At 38.1% G+C, this 11461-nt stretch overlaps 1 long non-coding RNA gene across 1 annotated transcript in view; it reads left to right on the top strand.

Moving 5' to 3' along the window:
- The window catches only part of LOC124961533 (uncharacterized), a 33723-nt gene extending 22466 nt beyond the window's left edge, over nucleotides 1-11257 (top strand). Inside the window, exon 3 of the long non-coding RNA XR_007104273.1 lies at nucleotides 11146-11257. This is a non-coding gene — a long non-coding RNA (uncharacterized LOC124961533). The remainder of the gene's footprint in view (nucleotides 1-11145) is intronic.
- Nucleotides 11258-11461: the final 204 nt, after the last annotated feature.

Raw genomic sequence — 11461 nt, forward strand, 5'->3', positions numbered from 1 at the left:
ATAGAAAGCTGCAAAAGATTTCTTCCCCCAAAGTTTTCTTTTCACTGTGTTAGACTTACTTGCTTTATAACCTTATATTTGTGAAATTCTGCTCCTCCATAGATAATTCCATTACCCCTTCAAATGTGACCACTTCATTTAATTCCAAAAATAAACAAAGATAACCCTCCTTTGACTTGACTCTTCAGCTCCTTTCCTCCCCTATCATCCCCAAGCCTCACAGGTAGATTCTTTGTCACCTCCATCCCTCCCCACCTACTTCATACTGACCTCCACCCTCATGGTCTACTGATCTCTGAGTCTACTTCCTCAAAGGGCCCAAGTGATAGCCTCCTGACCTAATGCAAGAGAACCACCATTTCTTCTCCCTCTCTCTCTCTCTCTCATTCTTTTTTTCTTTTGCCATACTGGGGATTGAACCCAGGGATGCTCTACTACTGAGCTACATCCCCAGCCCTTTTTATTTTTTATTTTGAATCAGGGTTTTGTAAGTTACTGAAACTGGCCTCAAATTTGTGATCCTCTTACCTCAGCTTCCTTAATCACTGGGATTACAGGCACGTGCCACCATGCCTGGGTCAGAAGGACACTATTTCTTGAAATACTTATGTTTCCAATTTTCTCATAACCATCCAAACCAGTCACTCCTATTGTCTTCGTGCCTACTTTCTGTTATTTTGGACCCCAAGCATGAGTATTATCATCACTGTGGAGATGTATCCTTTCTCTCTGCATGGTTGATTCTCAAAACTTTTTCCACAGCCTTGATCTCTCACAAATACTCCAATCTCTGTTTGTCCAAATGTTTACAGAATTTATCCATGTTGCCACAAACTCAGTATATGTTAAACAAAATGAATCCTTCCCCACTTGTCTCCTGAAATTTCCATGCTCTATCAGAGACATTGCTATTCATCTGAATAGCAATAGATCATGTTCATTGCCCCTCTCTCATTTATTGTCCTCATTCAAGTTGTCACAGAGACCTGTCAATATTTTCTTTAAGGAGCCCTACATATTTCATGGCTTCCTCTCTTTGTTCTCTGGCTGTGTTCCTTCAAGCTGAAATTTGCCCTTCCAATCTGCCACTACCCCAGTAGCCTCCAACCAGACTAAATTTGGTAAGAGTTTGTTTCATCATGTTATGTACTCCCAGGTTCAGGAGTTAGTACCAGCTTCCTATTGTCACCAGATTAAATCCAAACACCTTAACTTGGCTTGTGACATCCTTACAAGCTGAACCCCCCCATCCCCTTAGCAATCCCAGTTTATCCCTGACTCCCAATAAATGCTGTGTTCTGATTAGCATATTGGCTTCATTTAGTCCCTTCTCTCTACCCCTCTCGGTCTCCCTCTCTGCTCAGACTTTAACACCCTATGTACTCCTTTTGTCTGCTCTGCCATTTGATAACCTGTGCTCCCTTCTCAGCTTCTATTTGTTAGTGCATTGACCTTAAACAAACTACCCACTCTAAACCTCAATTTCTTCTCATATGAAATGGAAATTTTAACACCTAATTTACAGGATCATTGAAAGAATTAAATGGTACAGTGTATGGAAAGGTAATTTAGCCCACCCCTCTCCCCTGCCATACCCTAAGTGCCTACCACAATTTTAACTCCTCTTAGTATTAGCAAAACATGACCAGGAGAATGAATGTCATAGATAAACACAAAATTGGGTGAGTAACAGGGGTAATAAATGTTTAATATATGTTGATTTAATAACCTATACTTTCTAACATCATTTCCCTCCTCTATTTACATTGCCTGACTACTCACACACTGAAAAACTTCATACTTCTTGAATTCCACAATACTCTTTTTTGTAATTCTTTCACATGTGTTGAGCCATCTCTAGCTTGCAGAGACCTTAAGGATAAGGATAATGATTTCCCTGTAGCCATCATTTGGTGTTTGGACTATGGAACAGAACATTACATGTATAAACTCATTTAACCTTCACAATAACTTAATGAATGTACTTGCCATTGTTATCCTGGTGCACAGAGACACAGGATGCTAGCAGATTACCCAAGGGCACAAGATTAGTTAGCGTTAGAGCTGAGACCCAGCAGGCTGACTCAACAGCTGGGTGCACAACATTTGGCTGCTTCCCAGGGCACAGGGTCGCACACGCTCAGGTAGGTATGAGGGCACTCATTCCTTGACTTACTATATGGTACGACCTTCTTCTCAAAGCTACAAGTCCTCTTGTAGCAGAAGCATGCTCTCCCAGATATGTTAAGGCTATTTCAGAGAGCACTATTGTAGTCCTCCTGGTACCCTGAAAACTAACTTCCTTTAAAAAGCATTTAAAAAAGAACCAGAAGTACACACAAAACCCAGGATTACTACTAAGCAAATGCTTTTGGTACTAAAGGTTGTTTTATCATGTAGAAAGTGAAGGACAAAAGAAAAGGAAAAAGGGAGAGAGAAGGGGCATGTGGGAGAAGTAATCAGGATAATGTAACAGAATAAAAAAAAAAAACGGAAACACCAGGGGGCCAGGTCTTCTCAAACAGCCTCCACTGTGATGGGCACCTTGTTCCAAATAACCAAGAGCCTTCATTTACATGTCAGTTTGCACTTGCTCCTCTTGGTGCCCTATGTACGGGTGGAGTTTTGATTTGAGAAACTGGAATGGATTGAAGGCTAGGGAAGATGCTGGTGGAAACCCAAGACAGAGGCTAATGAAACTAACATCCATCAAGGAGGCCGCTCCTAAACTGGAACAATCCTGCAAGATTGAAAGATCGCACAAGGAAGCAAGATACTTTCTGCTTTACACTGTGCCAGATGACAAATTCAAGATGGTGTATAAAACGTTGAAGTGCAAAACTACCCAGAATTTTTATGCTAGAAACTAACTTCCCTGCACTGTGTATCAACCATTTTAATGAGAAATAAAACACAGACTAAATGATATCAGGCATATTTGTGAAATGTTATAAAGGGCCAGACTGGCACTGTGGTTTCAGGATACCTTACCCTTACCTCCAAGGGACTGACTGTGTATCAAGAGCCATATCCTTTGGGGCTGGGGTTGTAGCTCAGTGGTACAGCCCTTGCCTAGCATGGGCTTAGCACCACATAAAAAGAAACAAATAAAATAAAGGCATTCTATTCATCTACAACTACAAAAACTTAAAAAAAAAAGAGCCAGATCCCAGTCAGGGAATTTTTCATATTGTCATCAGCATGAAAGGTACCAAGTGAACATCTACAAATAGGTATCTAGAAGTATGCACAAATTCCAATCATCAATATTCAAAGATAGGTAGACAGTATGACTGTTCTTTATTTCTTGCAGGGGCAGAAAAAAATAATAATAAGGAGGATTAGAAAAAGTGAAGCCATGACAACAAACCACAGGCAGTCCAAACCTTGCCTAATCATTTCCTTATTTAACTAGGCAAAAAGCAATTATATGCCACCAGATGCTGCTGCAACATCAGTGGGTTACAGTGAACTCACTATTAGCTCATGCCATTGGAATAAACAACAAATGTGCATATTTTTCTAAAACCAAATTTTTGCATCTGTTAAGTATTTCATAGACCTGTTCCCCCAAGCCTGTCTAAAAACTGACCTGATGCAATGTCCTCTAGACATTAAAGAACATTGCTACACATTTCAAAGGGTGGATTTTTACAATACATTCCTTAGCAGGAGAGCATTTGAGCATTAACACAGGAAAATGGATGTACCATAAACCAATACCTTCATAAACATGAGATGACAATTTTCATTAAAAGGTGCATGTTACTTTTGGTCTTTCCAGTTACATAAAGAATAAATATATTCAGGTAACTGACCATAACCTTTTCCTAATAACCCTGACTGTAGTTTTCTCCAAGCAATCAGGTTCTGTATTTTTCTAGAGGAGGAGACAAACAGTAATACCTCATGAATTGTCACTTCAATTTTTAACTCAATACCACACAACACTTCTATGTTGGGCTCTAAAATACTGCATGTAATTTTAATACAACAGTAATAAGAGTCACTATCCTGAGATCAAATTATGTTTGAAATAATGTCTCCTCCATCTACCTTTTTTTGGGGGTGGGTTCTTTTTTCTGATCTGGAGAATAATCTCCACAGCCTCTAGCCAGATGCTACTGGTATCTAATAGGTGTGAGGTCAGGGATTTTGCTAAACATCTCAAAATGCACAGGACAGCCTTCTTACTCCTGCCTCCCACCCCACCCAATGAAATATCAAGTACCAAAACCAATAGTACCAAGGTTGAGAAATGCTGGAACAACTTAGCCAAACTACTTTTAATTAAAAGAAGAAAAGAATACCTTCTTAAGTATCTTTACTGGCTCCTTATTTACTAGATTATAAATAGCAATCTGCTGAGCTTTACTTTCACCACCCTCCCCAATCTATTTCTAAGCTCCCTTGCACTTTAACTGAATAAACATATGATGAATTCTTGTCATGTGCTAGAGCTGCAAAGATACTAAAAGAGTAAGAGAGCCAGGAGCAGTGGCACACACCTGTAATCCCAAGGACTCAGGCTGAGGCAGGAGAATCACAAGTATGAAGCCAGCCTGGGAAATTTAGGGATACACTGTCTCAAAACAAAAAATGAAAAGGTCTGTAGCTCAGAGGTAGAGTGCTTGCCTTGCAGGCATGAGGTCTTAGGTTCAGTCCCCAGTACCACACACACACAAACTACAAGAAGTCAGCATCCTCCAGAAGCTCACTGATGCAGGGTACAGAGAAAATGAGACTGTGGCTGGCACCCAGTAGGTTTCAGGAATGGTCTTTCCCTCCCTAATTAGCTCTAATTCTGATTCTGATGAGCCAAGTGTGGTGAAAAAAAAGCAATGGAATCTTGCTCCTATGATTCCCCATATAAACCATACTCTTGTCATTTGCAAAGAAAAACTATTCATCAATCAATGAACACATATTTCTCAGAAGGATGACTGCAAGCTGAGCTTTTTCAGCATGCTCAACTTACAGTCTGCTCCTGGAGTTGTAGGACAGCTAACAAGGACTAAAGGAGGAACAGTGCAAATCAACCAACACCTTAGGAATTTATATCAATGTATTCAAACCTATGTCACTAAACATCAATTGGTCAGATTCAAAATCCCAGGAAGAAAGAAAACAACATGTGTAAATCCAATGTGCATTTGTTATATGGAGAGTACAATATAAACTGCATGGCTTTTCTCTTCATGTTCCCTTTGTCATTATAATTCCTAATAGTCCTTTTGTTATGCTGAATACTGAGGATGCAGTATTTACAAGAAGACTTTATATTGGCATTTATCAAAATACAATTTTCTACCTAGCCTTGATGGTCTTTTCACATACATGATCTCTGCTCTTGCTGATAATTGAGAAATTAATATTATTATCAATGGCTATGATATAGATTGAATTTGTCAACCATAAGTTATTCATTCCCAGATACCCTTGGGTTCCTGTAAATTGTTTTTCTTCGGTTGGTAGTTTTGCTCTTGGTTTTTAAATATTAACATGTTGAAGTATTGACCTGCTGTTTTGATAGAAAGATAGCAATGAAGACTTTTTTTTTTTCTGGTCAAAAGAAGAGAAGACTGTTTATGTGTCAGCCTCAAATATCCCATGTGGTCAAGGAATGAGAAGTTCTGTGGATAAAAGCTCCGTGCAGCCAAGAATATTTGCAAAATGATGACAATTCACCATGAAACACATGTCTCAGCACAATGGCTGTGTATCTGTTAAACAGGAACACTAAGCCTGTATTCCCCTAACAACTGTCTTGAAAGCTACTGTAGTGTCATGGTTAAGATCTCAGCTCTGATGCCAGCTTGTCTGAGTCTGTGTCCTGTTCCTGCCATTTACTAGCTGTGTGACTTTTCTAAACCATTTCCTCCTACTTAAATAGGTATAATAATGGGACCTGTCATAGGGTTATGCTGAGCTCTATGTTAATCCTTGTAAAACTCAGATTGGATTGGTATGTGATCAATATTCAGCAAACATTAGCTATGGTCTTTTTAGCATGTTATACATGAACTATATCCATTTGTATCATCTACTTTCTTTCAAAATGAAAAACCTTCCTAACTATATTTGTTACATTATATTTGTTATAGTAACTGTAAAGAACAACATCATCATAAAAGGACATGAATAAAGAAGAAAGGAAAAAAAGTCCCCTCTAACCCTACCCCTTAAAAATGAACACTATTTAGAGCTTGGTATAGATCTTTCCATACACATGCTCGTTTACACACACATATATACGCAAGCTAATCTTTTTCTTTGGGATTTCAGGCCTTGGTTTTCTCTCCTTCAAATTTTTGAACACATATTCATCTTAAGAATTTAGTTTTATGCTTAACTGTCTAATCTACATGGCCTTTATATTTGTATGTATTATGAAATAAGAATGTAAATTCTCAGCCAGGCACAGTGGTACACACCTGTAGTCCCACCTGCTTAGGAGGCTGAGGCAGAAGGATCACTTGAGCCAAGGAGTTTAGGTCCAGTCAGGGTAACAGTGATATATTTAAATAAATATTTTAAAAGATTGTAATTCTCCCCCCTAAATGGCACTCCAATCATCTTAATACCAATTATTAAATAATTCCTTCCTTTCCTCACTGATTTGAAATGCTAATTTTATCATATGCTAAATACCCATATATAAAAGAGTCAATAACCCTTTTGTCTTCCATTAATCTATCTGTCAGTCTATCAGTCAGTGAGCTCCTGCCTCAGTATCACACTGCTTTTAATTGCAGTGACTTTATAACAGATTTTGGTATTTAGTTATAGCAGTCTCTTAGCACTTCTTAGCAAAATGGTAATTATTTCTAATTTCATAGATAAGGGGATTCACTGAGGCTACAAATGCAACAAAAGAAAAGGTGGAGCTACTAAGAGTCAACTACCCAGAGAGAATTATAACTGGTCTTTATCAACAAGAATAGGGTCTTATTCCTGCCAGCAGTACCTGAGAAAGATTTTTAAAATATTAAGCACACCAGACCCAGTCTTGCACCCCTGTAATCCCAGCAACTCAGGAGTTTGAGGCAGGAGGATGGCAAGTTCAAGGCCAACCTAGGCAACTTAGTGAGACCCTGTATCAAAATAAAAATTAAAAAATGGCTGAGGATGTATCTCAGTAGTAGAATGCTCTTGGATTCAGTCCTCAGTACTGAACACAAATAAATGAAGCAAACAAAAACAATATTTAGACCTCAAATAGGTATTCGTTGTTTTCTGGTGTGTATGATAAATACCATTCATTGCTTTACTAAGATTTGGAACCTTGGTATACCCAAGTCCATTTAGTCTTCATTTCTAGTAATGACAGGAAAAGAAAACATAAACTTGAATTGCAAGGGAACAAATTTAGGCTAGATATGTATATTGGAATTTCCTGGTTATGAAGAGAACAATGAAGTATGCTCCTTTTTTTTCTTTCTTTTTCCCTGGGAGGGGTGCCTGTTAGGAACTGAACCCAGAGCCTCGGACATGCTCAACAAGTATTCTATCACTCAAATAGCTTCTACACTCTTTTTTAAATTTTATTTTATATTTTGAGTCGGGGTCTCTCTAAGTTGCTCAGGCTAGCCTTGAATTTGGGATCCTCCTGCCTCAGACTCCTGAGTAACTGGGATTCTAGGCATGCACCACCCTAAATAATTTTTATTATTATAAATTCCTAAGAAAGATTTAGCTCACTGGTACTGTAAAGACAGCATGAGTCTGATTCTTTCCCATGACAGGAATCTAGGCTAGAAAACTTCTCTCCAATACCTAAGTCACTCTGAGAGTATGCTTTTTCTATTCTGTTTATTTGTTTGTTTGTTTGTTTGTTTTTAGTTGTAGATAGACACAATAATTTTGTTTTATTTTTTTTTTACGCGGTGCTGAGGATCAAATCCAGTGCCTCACACATGCTAGGTAAGCACTCTACCACTGAGCTACAACCCTAGCCTGCTTTTTCTATTTTTTTAAGTCATATTCTTATTTATTTATGACTGACAATTACATGCACTGCTAATTAATAATAAAAATGTGGTTAATGGGGGGGGGCTGGGGTTGTGGCTCAGTGGTAGAGTGCTTGCCTAGTATGTGTGAGGCACTGGGTTTGATTCTCAGCACCGCATATAAATATATAAAAAATAAACGTCCATCAACAACTAAAAAAAATTTTTAATGTGGTAAATACTAAGATACTAGCTTGAATAAACAGATCTTACAATACAAGTCTAAGAAAACTTCATGTTTACTTTAAAAATGCTATAAGCAGCATGTCTGCAAACATTTGACTCACTGAGAGAAGTAATCATCAAGTAGAAAAAAAAACATAGATTTCAGTGAACCACATGGTAATGATAAATGAAAAATAGATTGTATAAGCAAATTCAAAAATAAAGTCATAAGAAACATAAATAAAACTAAAGAGGCCCCTAATTCTGGCAGTGAAGCAATACCTGATACTAAACTTGCCCTACTGCAATGAAGAACAGGATCCCAGAGAAGGTATATGAATCAATTGTTTGCTAACATTGAACAATAGACAAAGCAGAACTGTAAACCCTGAGAGAAGCAACATCAACAAGGGGAGGACCATGATGGTCCCGTTTTTCTTCCAGGAGCTGCTGTATAAACTGTGATGTAGGGAGAGGGGAACTCAAGCAGAGCGTGACAATCTTGGCTGAGATGAGGAAAAGGAGGGCAAAGTGAGGGAGGCCCAGGCAGTGGGAATTTGCAGGGCAGGCACCAGAGGTGAGTAAGCTAGACAAAGCAAGAGTCAGAACCCTGCACAAGAGCTGTTGTGCATCCTGGGCATGTCCACCAAGTGAAAACTCCCTGAGGCCAGGCAAAGAACATGTACAAGGGAGCTGTGAAGTGAGCAATCACCATCCAGTACAGAGATCTGTGGGATGTTCAAGTTGCAACCAGATAGAGCAGAAAGACCATGGAAGTATACTGTTGTGAAAGTATTACATTATTGGAGAAGTGGCACAATACTATTTGGAGGCACACTGATAAATGGAAGATGCATACCATAAATCTTACAGTGACTATCAAAAAAAGAAGCAACTTTACTAGCTGATAATGAAGGAGATGAAATGAAATAAAGTATGTACTAAAAATTCTAATTAAAACTCAGATTGTCCAATTGGTCTAACTGTATATTGCCTACAAGAAATCTAACTCAGGAGCTGGAGTTATAGCTCAGTGGTAGAGCATTTGCCTAGCACATGTGAGGCACTGGGTTCAATCACATAAAAATAAATAACTAAAATAAGGTATTGTGTCCAATTACAATTTTAAAAAAATTTTAAAAATCTAACAAATATACACATAAAGGAAGGATAAAAGCAAAAGGATGAAAAAATACATACCATATAGACACAAGACATAAGAAAGCTGGTTGGACTATTTATCAAAGATAAAGTACACATGAAGAAAGGATTATTATCAGAGATAAAGAGGGACATTTATCATTTTTAATGATAAAATATCATCATTAAAAAGAAATAAAAATCCTAAATGTGAATCTACCTTATCGCAGAGCTTCAGAATTCTTGAAGCAGAAACTGGTATAACAGGGTTGGGAGGTGCAGAATGGCAGAGTGCTTGCCTAGCATTTGTAAAGCCCCGTGTTCAACTCTCAGCATTGCAAAAACCATAACAAAAGTAAGCAACCTGACAGAATATAATGGAGAAAAAAATCCAGATTAGAGTTGGATATTTCATCCTGCCTCTCTCCATAATTGATAGAAATAGTAGATAGAAAATTGTTACATACACAGAAGACTTAAACAGCACTCTTAACTAACTGGATCTACAGTTGTTCTGTGGAATCTTACAGAACACTCCCCTGAGTAGTGGTAGACTATAGAGGACTTTCAGAGTAATTGCAACATTCATCATACACTGAGCCTGGAACTAGTGTCAATAAATTCAACAGGATTGAAATCACATCAAGAGTTTGTCTGACAAAGTGCAACTTAAATGGAAATCAATAACTGAAATATTGACGGTAGGAATGTGAAATATTATGGTCATTTTGAAAATAGTTGTCAGGGTTTTTTATAAACTAAAAAATTCCACTCAGTAGTTACATAAGGAAAATGAAAACATATATCCATACAAGTTTTACATATAAATGTTCTTATCATTTTCTTCTTAATTTTCAAGAACTGGAAACAACCAACACAAATGTTCACCAACAGATAGCTGGATAAACAAATTATAGTCTAAGAAAAAAATGGAATAGTATGCAGCAATAAAAAGGAAAACTTAATAATACATACAACATCAGTAAATCTCTAAGACATGCTAAAAGAAGCCAGACGTAAAAGAGTATATTGGTATGTCTCCATTTCTAAAAATTCTAGAAAAAATGTACAAATAATCCATAGTGACACAAATTAAATCAGTAATTCCTGTTGTTAAGAGCTGGGAGTAGTATTGTGGCAAAGGGAGATGAGGGAAAATGTTCTGTCTTGAATGTGGTGTAGTTTATATTTGCCAAAAATCATTGAAATGCGCACCTAAAATGGGCGTGCTTATTCTATGTTGAGTAATTATACCTAAATAAATTTTAACAAAATAGATCACTCATAGCCTGCCACAGTGGCATACTCCTATAATTCTAGCACTTTGGGTGGAGGATCACTTGAGTCTGTGAGTTCAAGACCAGCCTGGTCAACATAGTGAGACCCCATCCCCCACAAAATAAATATAAACCACCGAAGGACTGGGGAAGTAACTCAGTGGTACACCACTTGCCTAGCATGTGCAAGGTCCTCTAGGTTCAATCCCCAGCATAGCAAAAATGAAAAAATATAATAATAAACCACTCATAATTCTATATCCAGTGGTCATTACCATTACTGTTTTATATATTTGCATCTGGATCTATTTAGATGCATGTGTTTTTATGTTGTGTAATTAAAGGTATTCCTTCAGTAGAATAAATAAATCAAGTAATACTTGTGGAATGATGGTATGAGGACCTCTACCAAAAACCATAACTCTAGACATTGTCTAAGGAAATACAGTGAATGAAGAAACATTTGTCCAATAAAATCTACTGTACCTCCATAAGAACAAGGAGACTCTGTGGCATTTGAACCACAGCCTCCTCCCTTCTTTCCCCACCCCCAGTCAACTCAGCATGATGGAAGCACCGTCCAGGAATGTGAGGCAATAACATGGGACTCCCTATCCCCAATCAAGAGATGCAGCGTTTCTGCAGGAGCGGTAAGCCACCAGTCTTTCTCATCCCCTCCAAGTCTGAGTTACAGAGGCTAAATTCCTGGTGAGAACAGCCAAAAGGGTGGCAGATATCTTTGTCCACTCAGCCCCCCAGTCTAAGGGTAGATGCTTTACTTGTGACACACAATGTAAGAGTGGTAGGACCTCAGTCTCCTTCACCCCGGATTGCCTGTAGGGGAAAGGCTCTGTGTAGGAGACACACCCA

The sequence above is a fragment of the Sciurus carolinensis genome, chromosome 12, assembly GCF_902686445.1.
Source record: "Sciurus carolinensis chromosome 12, mSciCar1.2, whole genome shotgun sequence".
Lineage (NCBI taxonomy): Eukaryota > Metazoa > Chordata > Mammalia > Rodentia > Sciuridae > Sciurus > Sciurus carolinensis.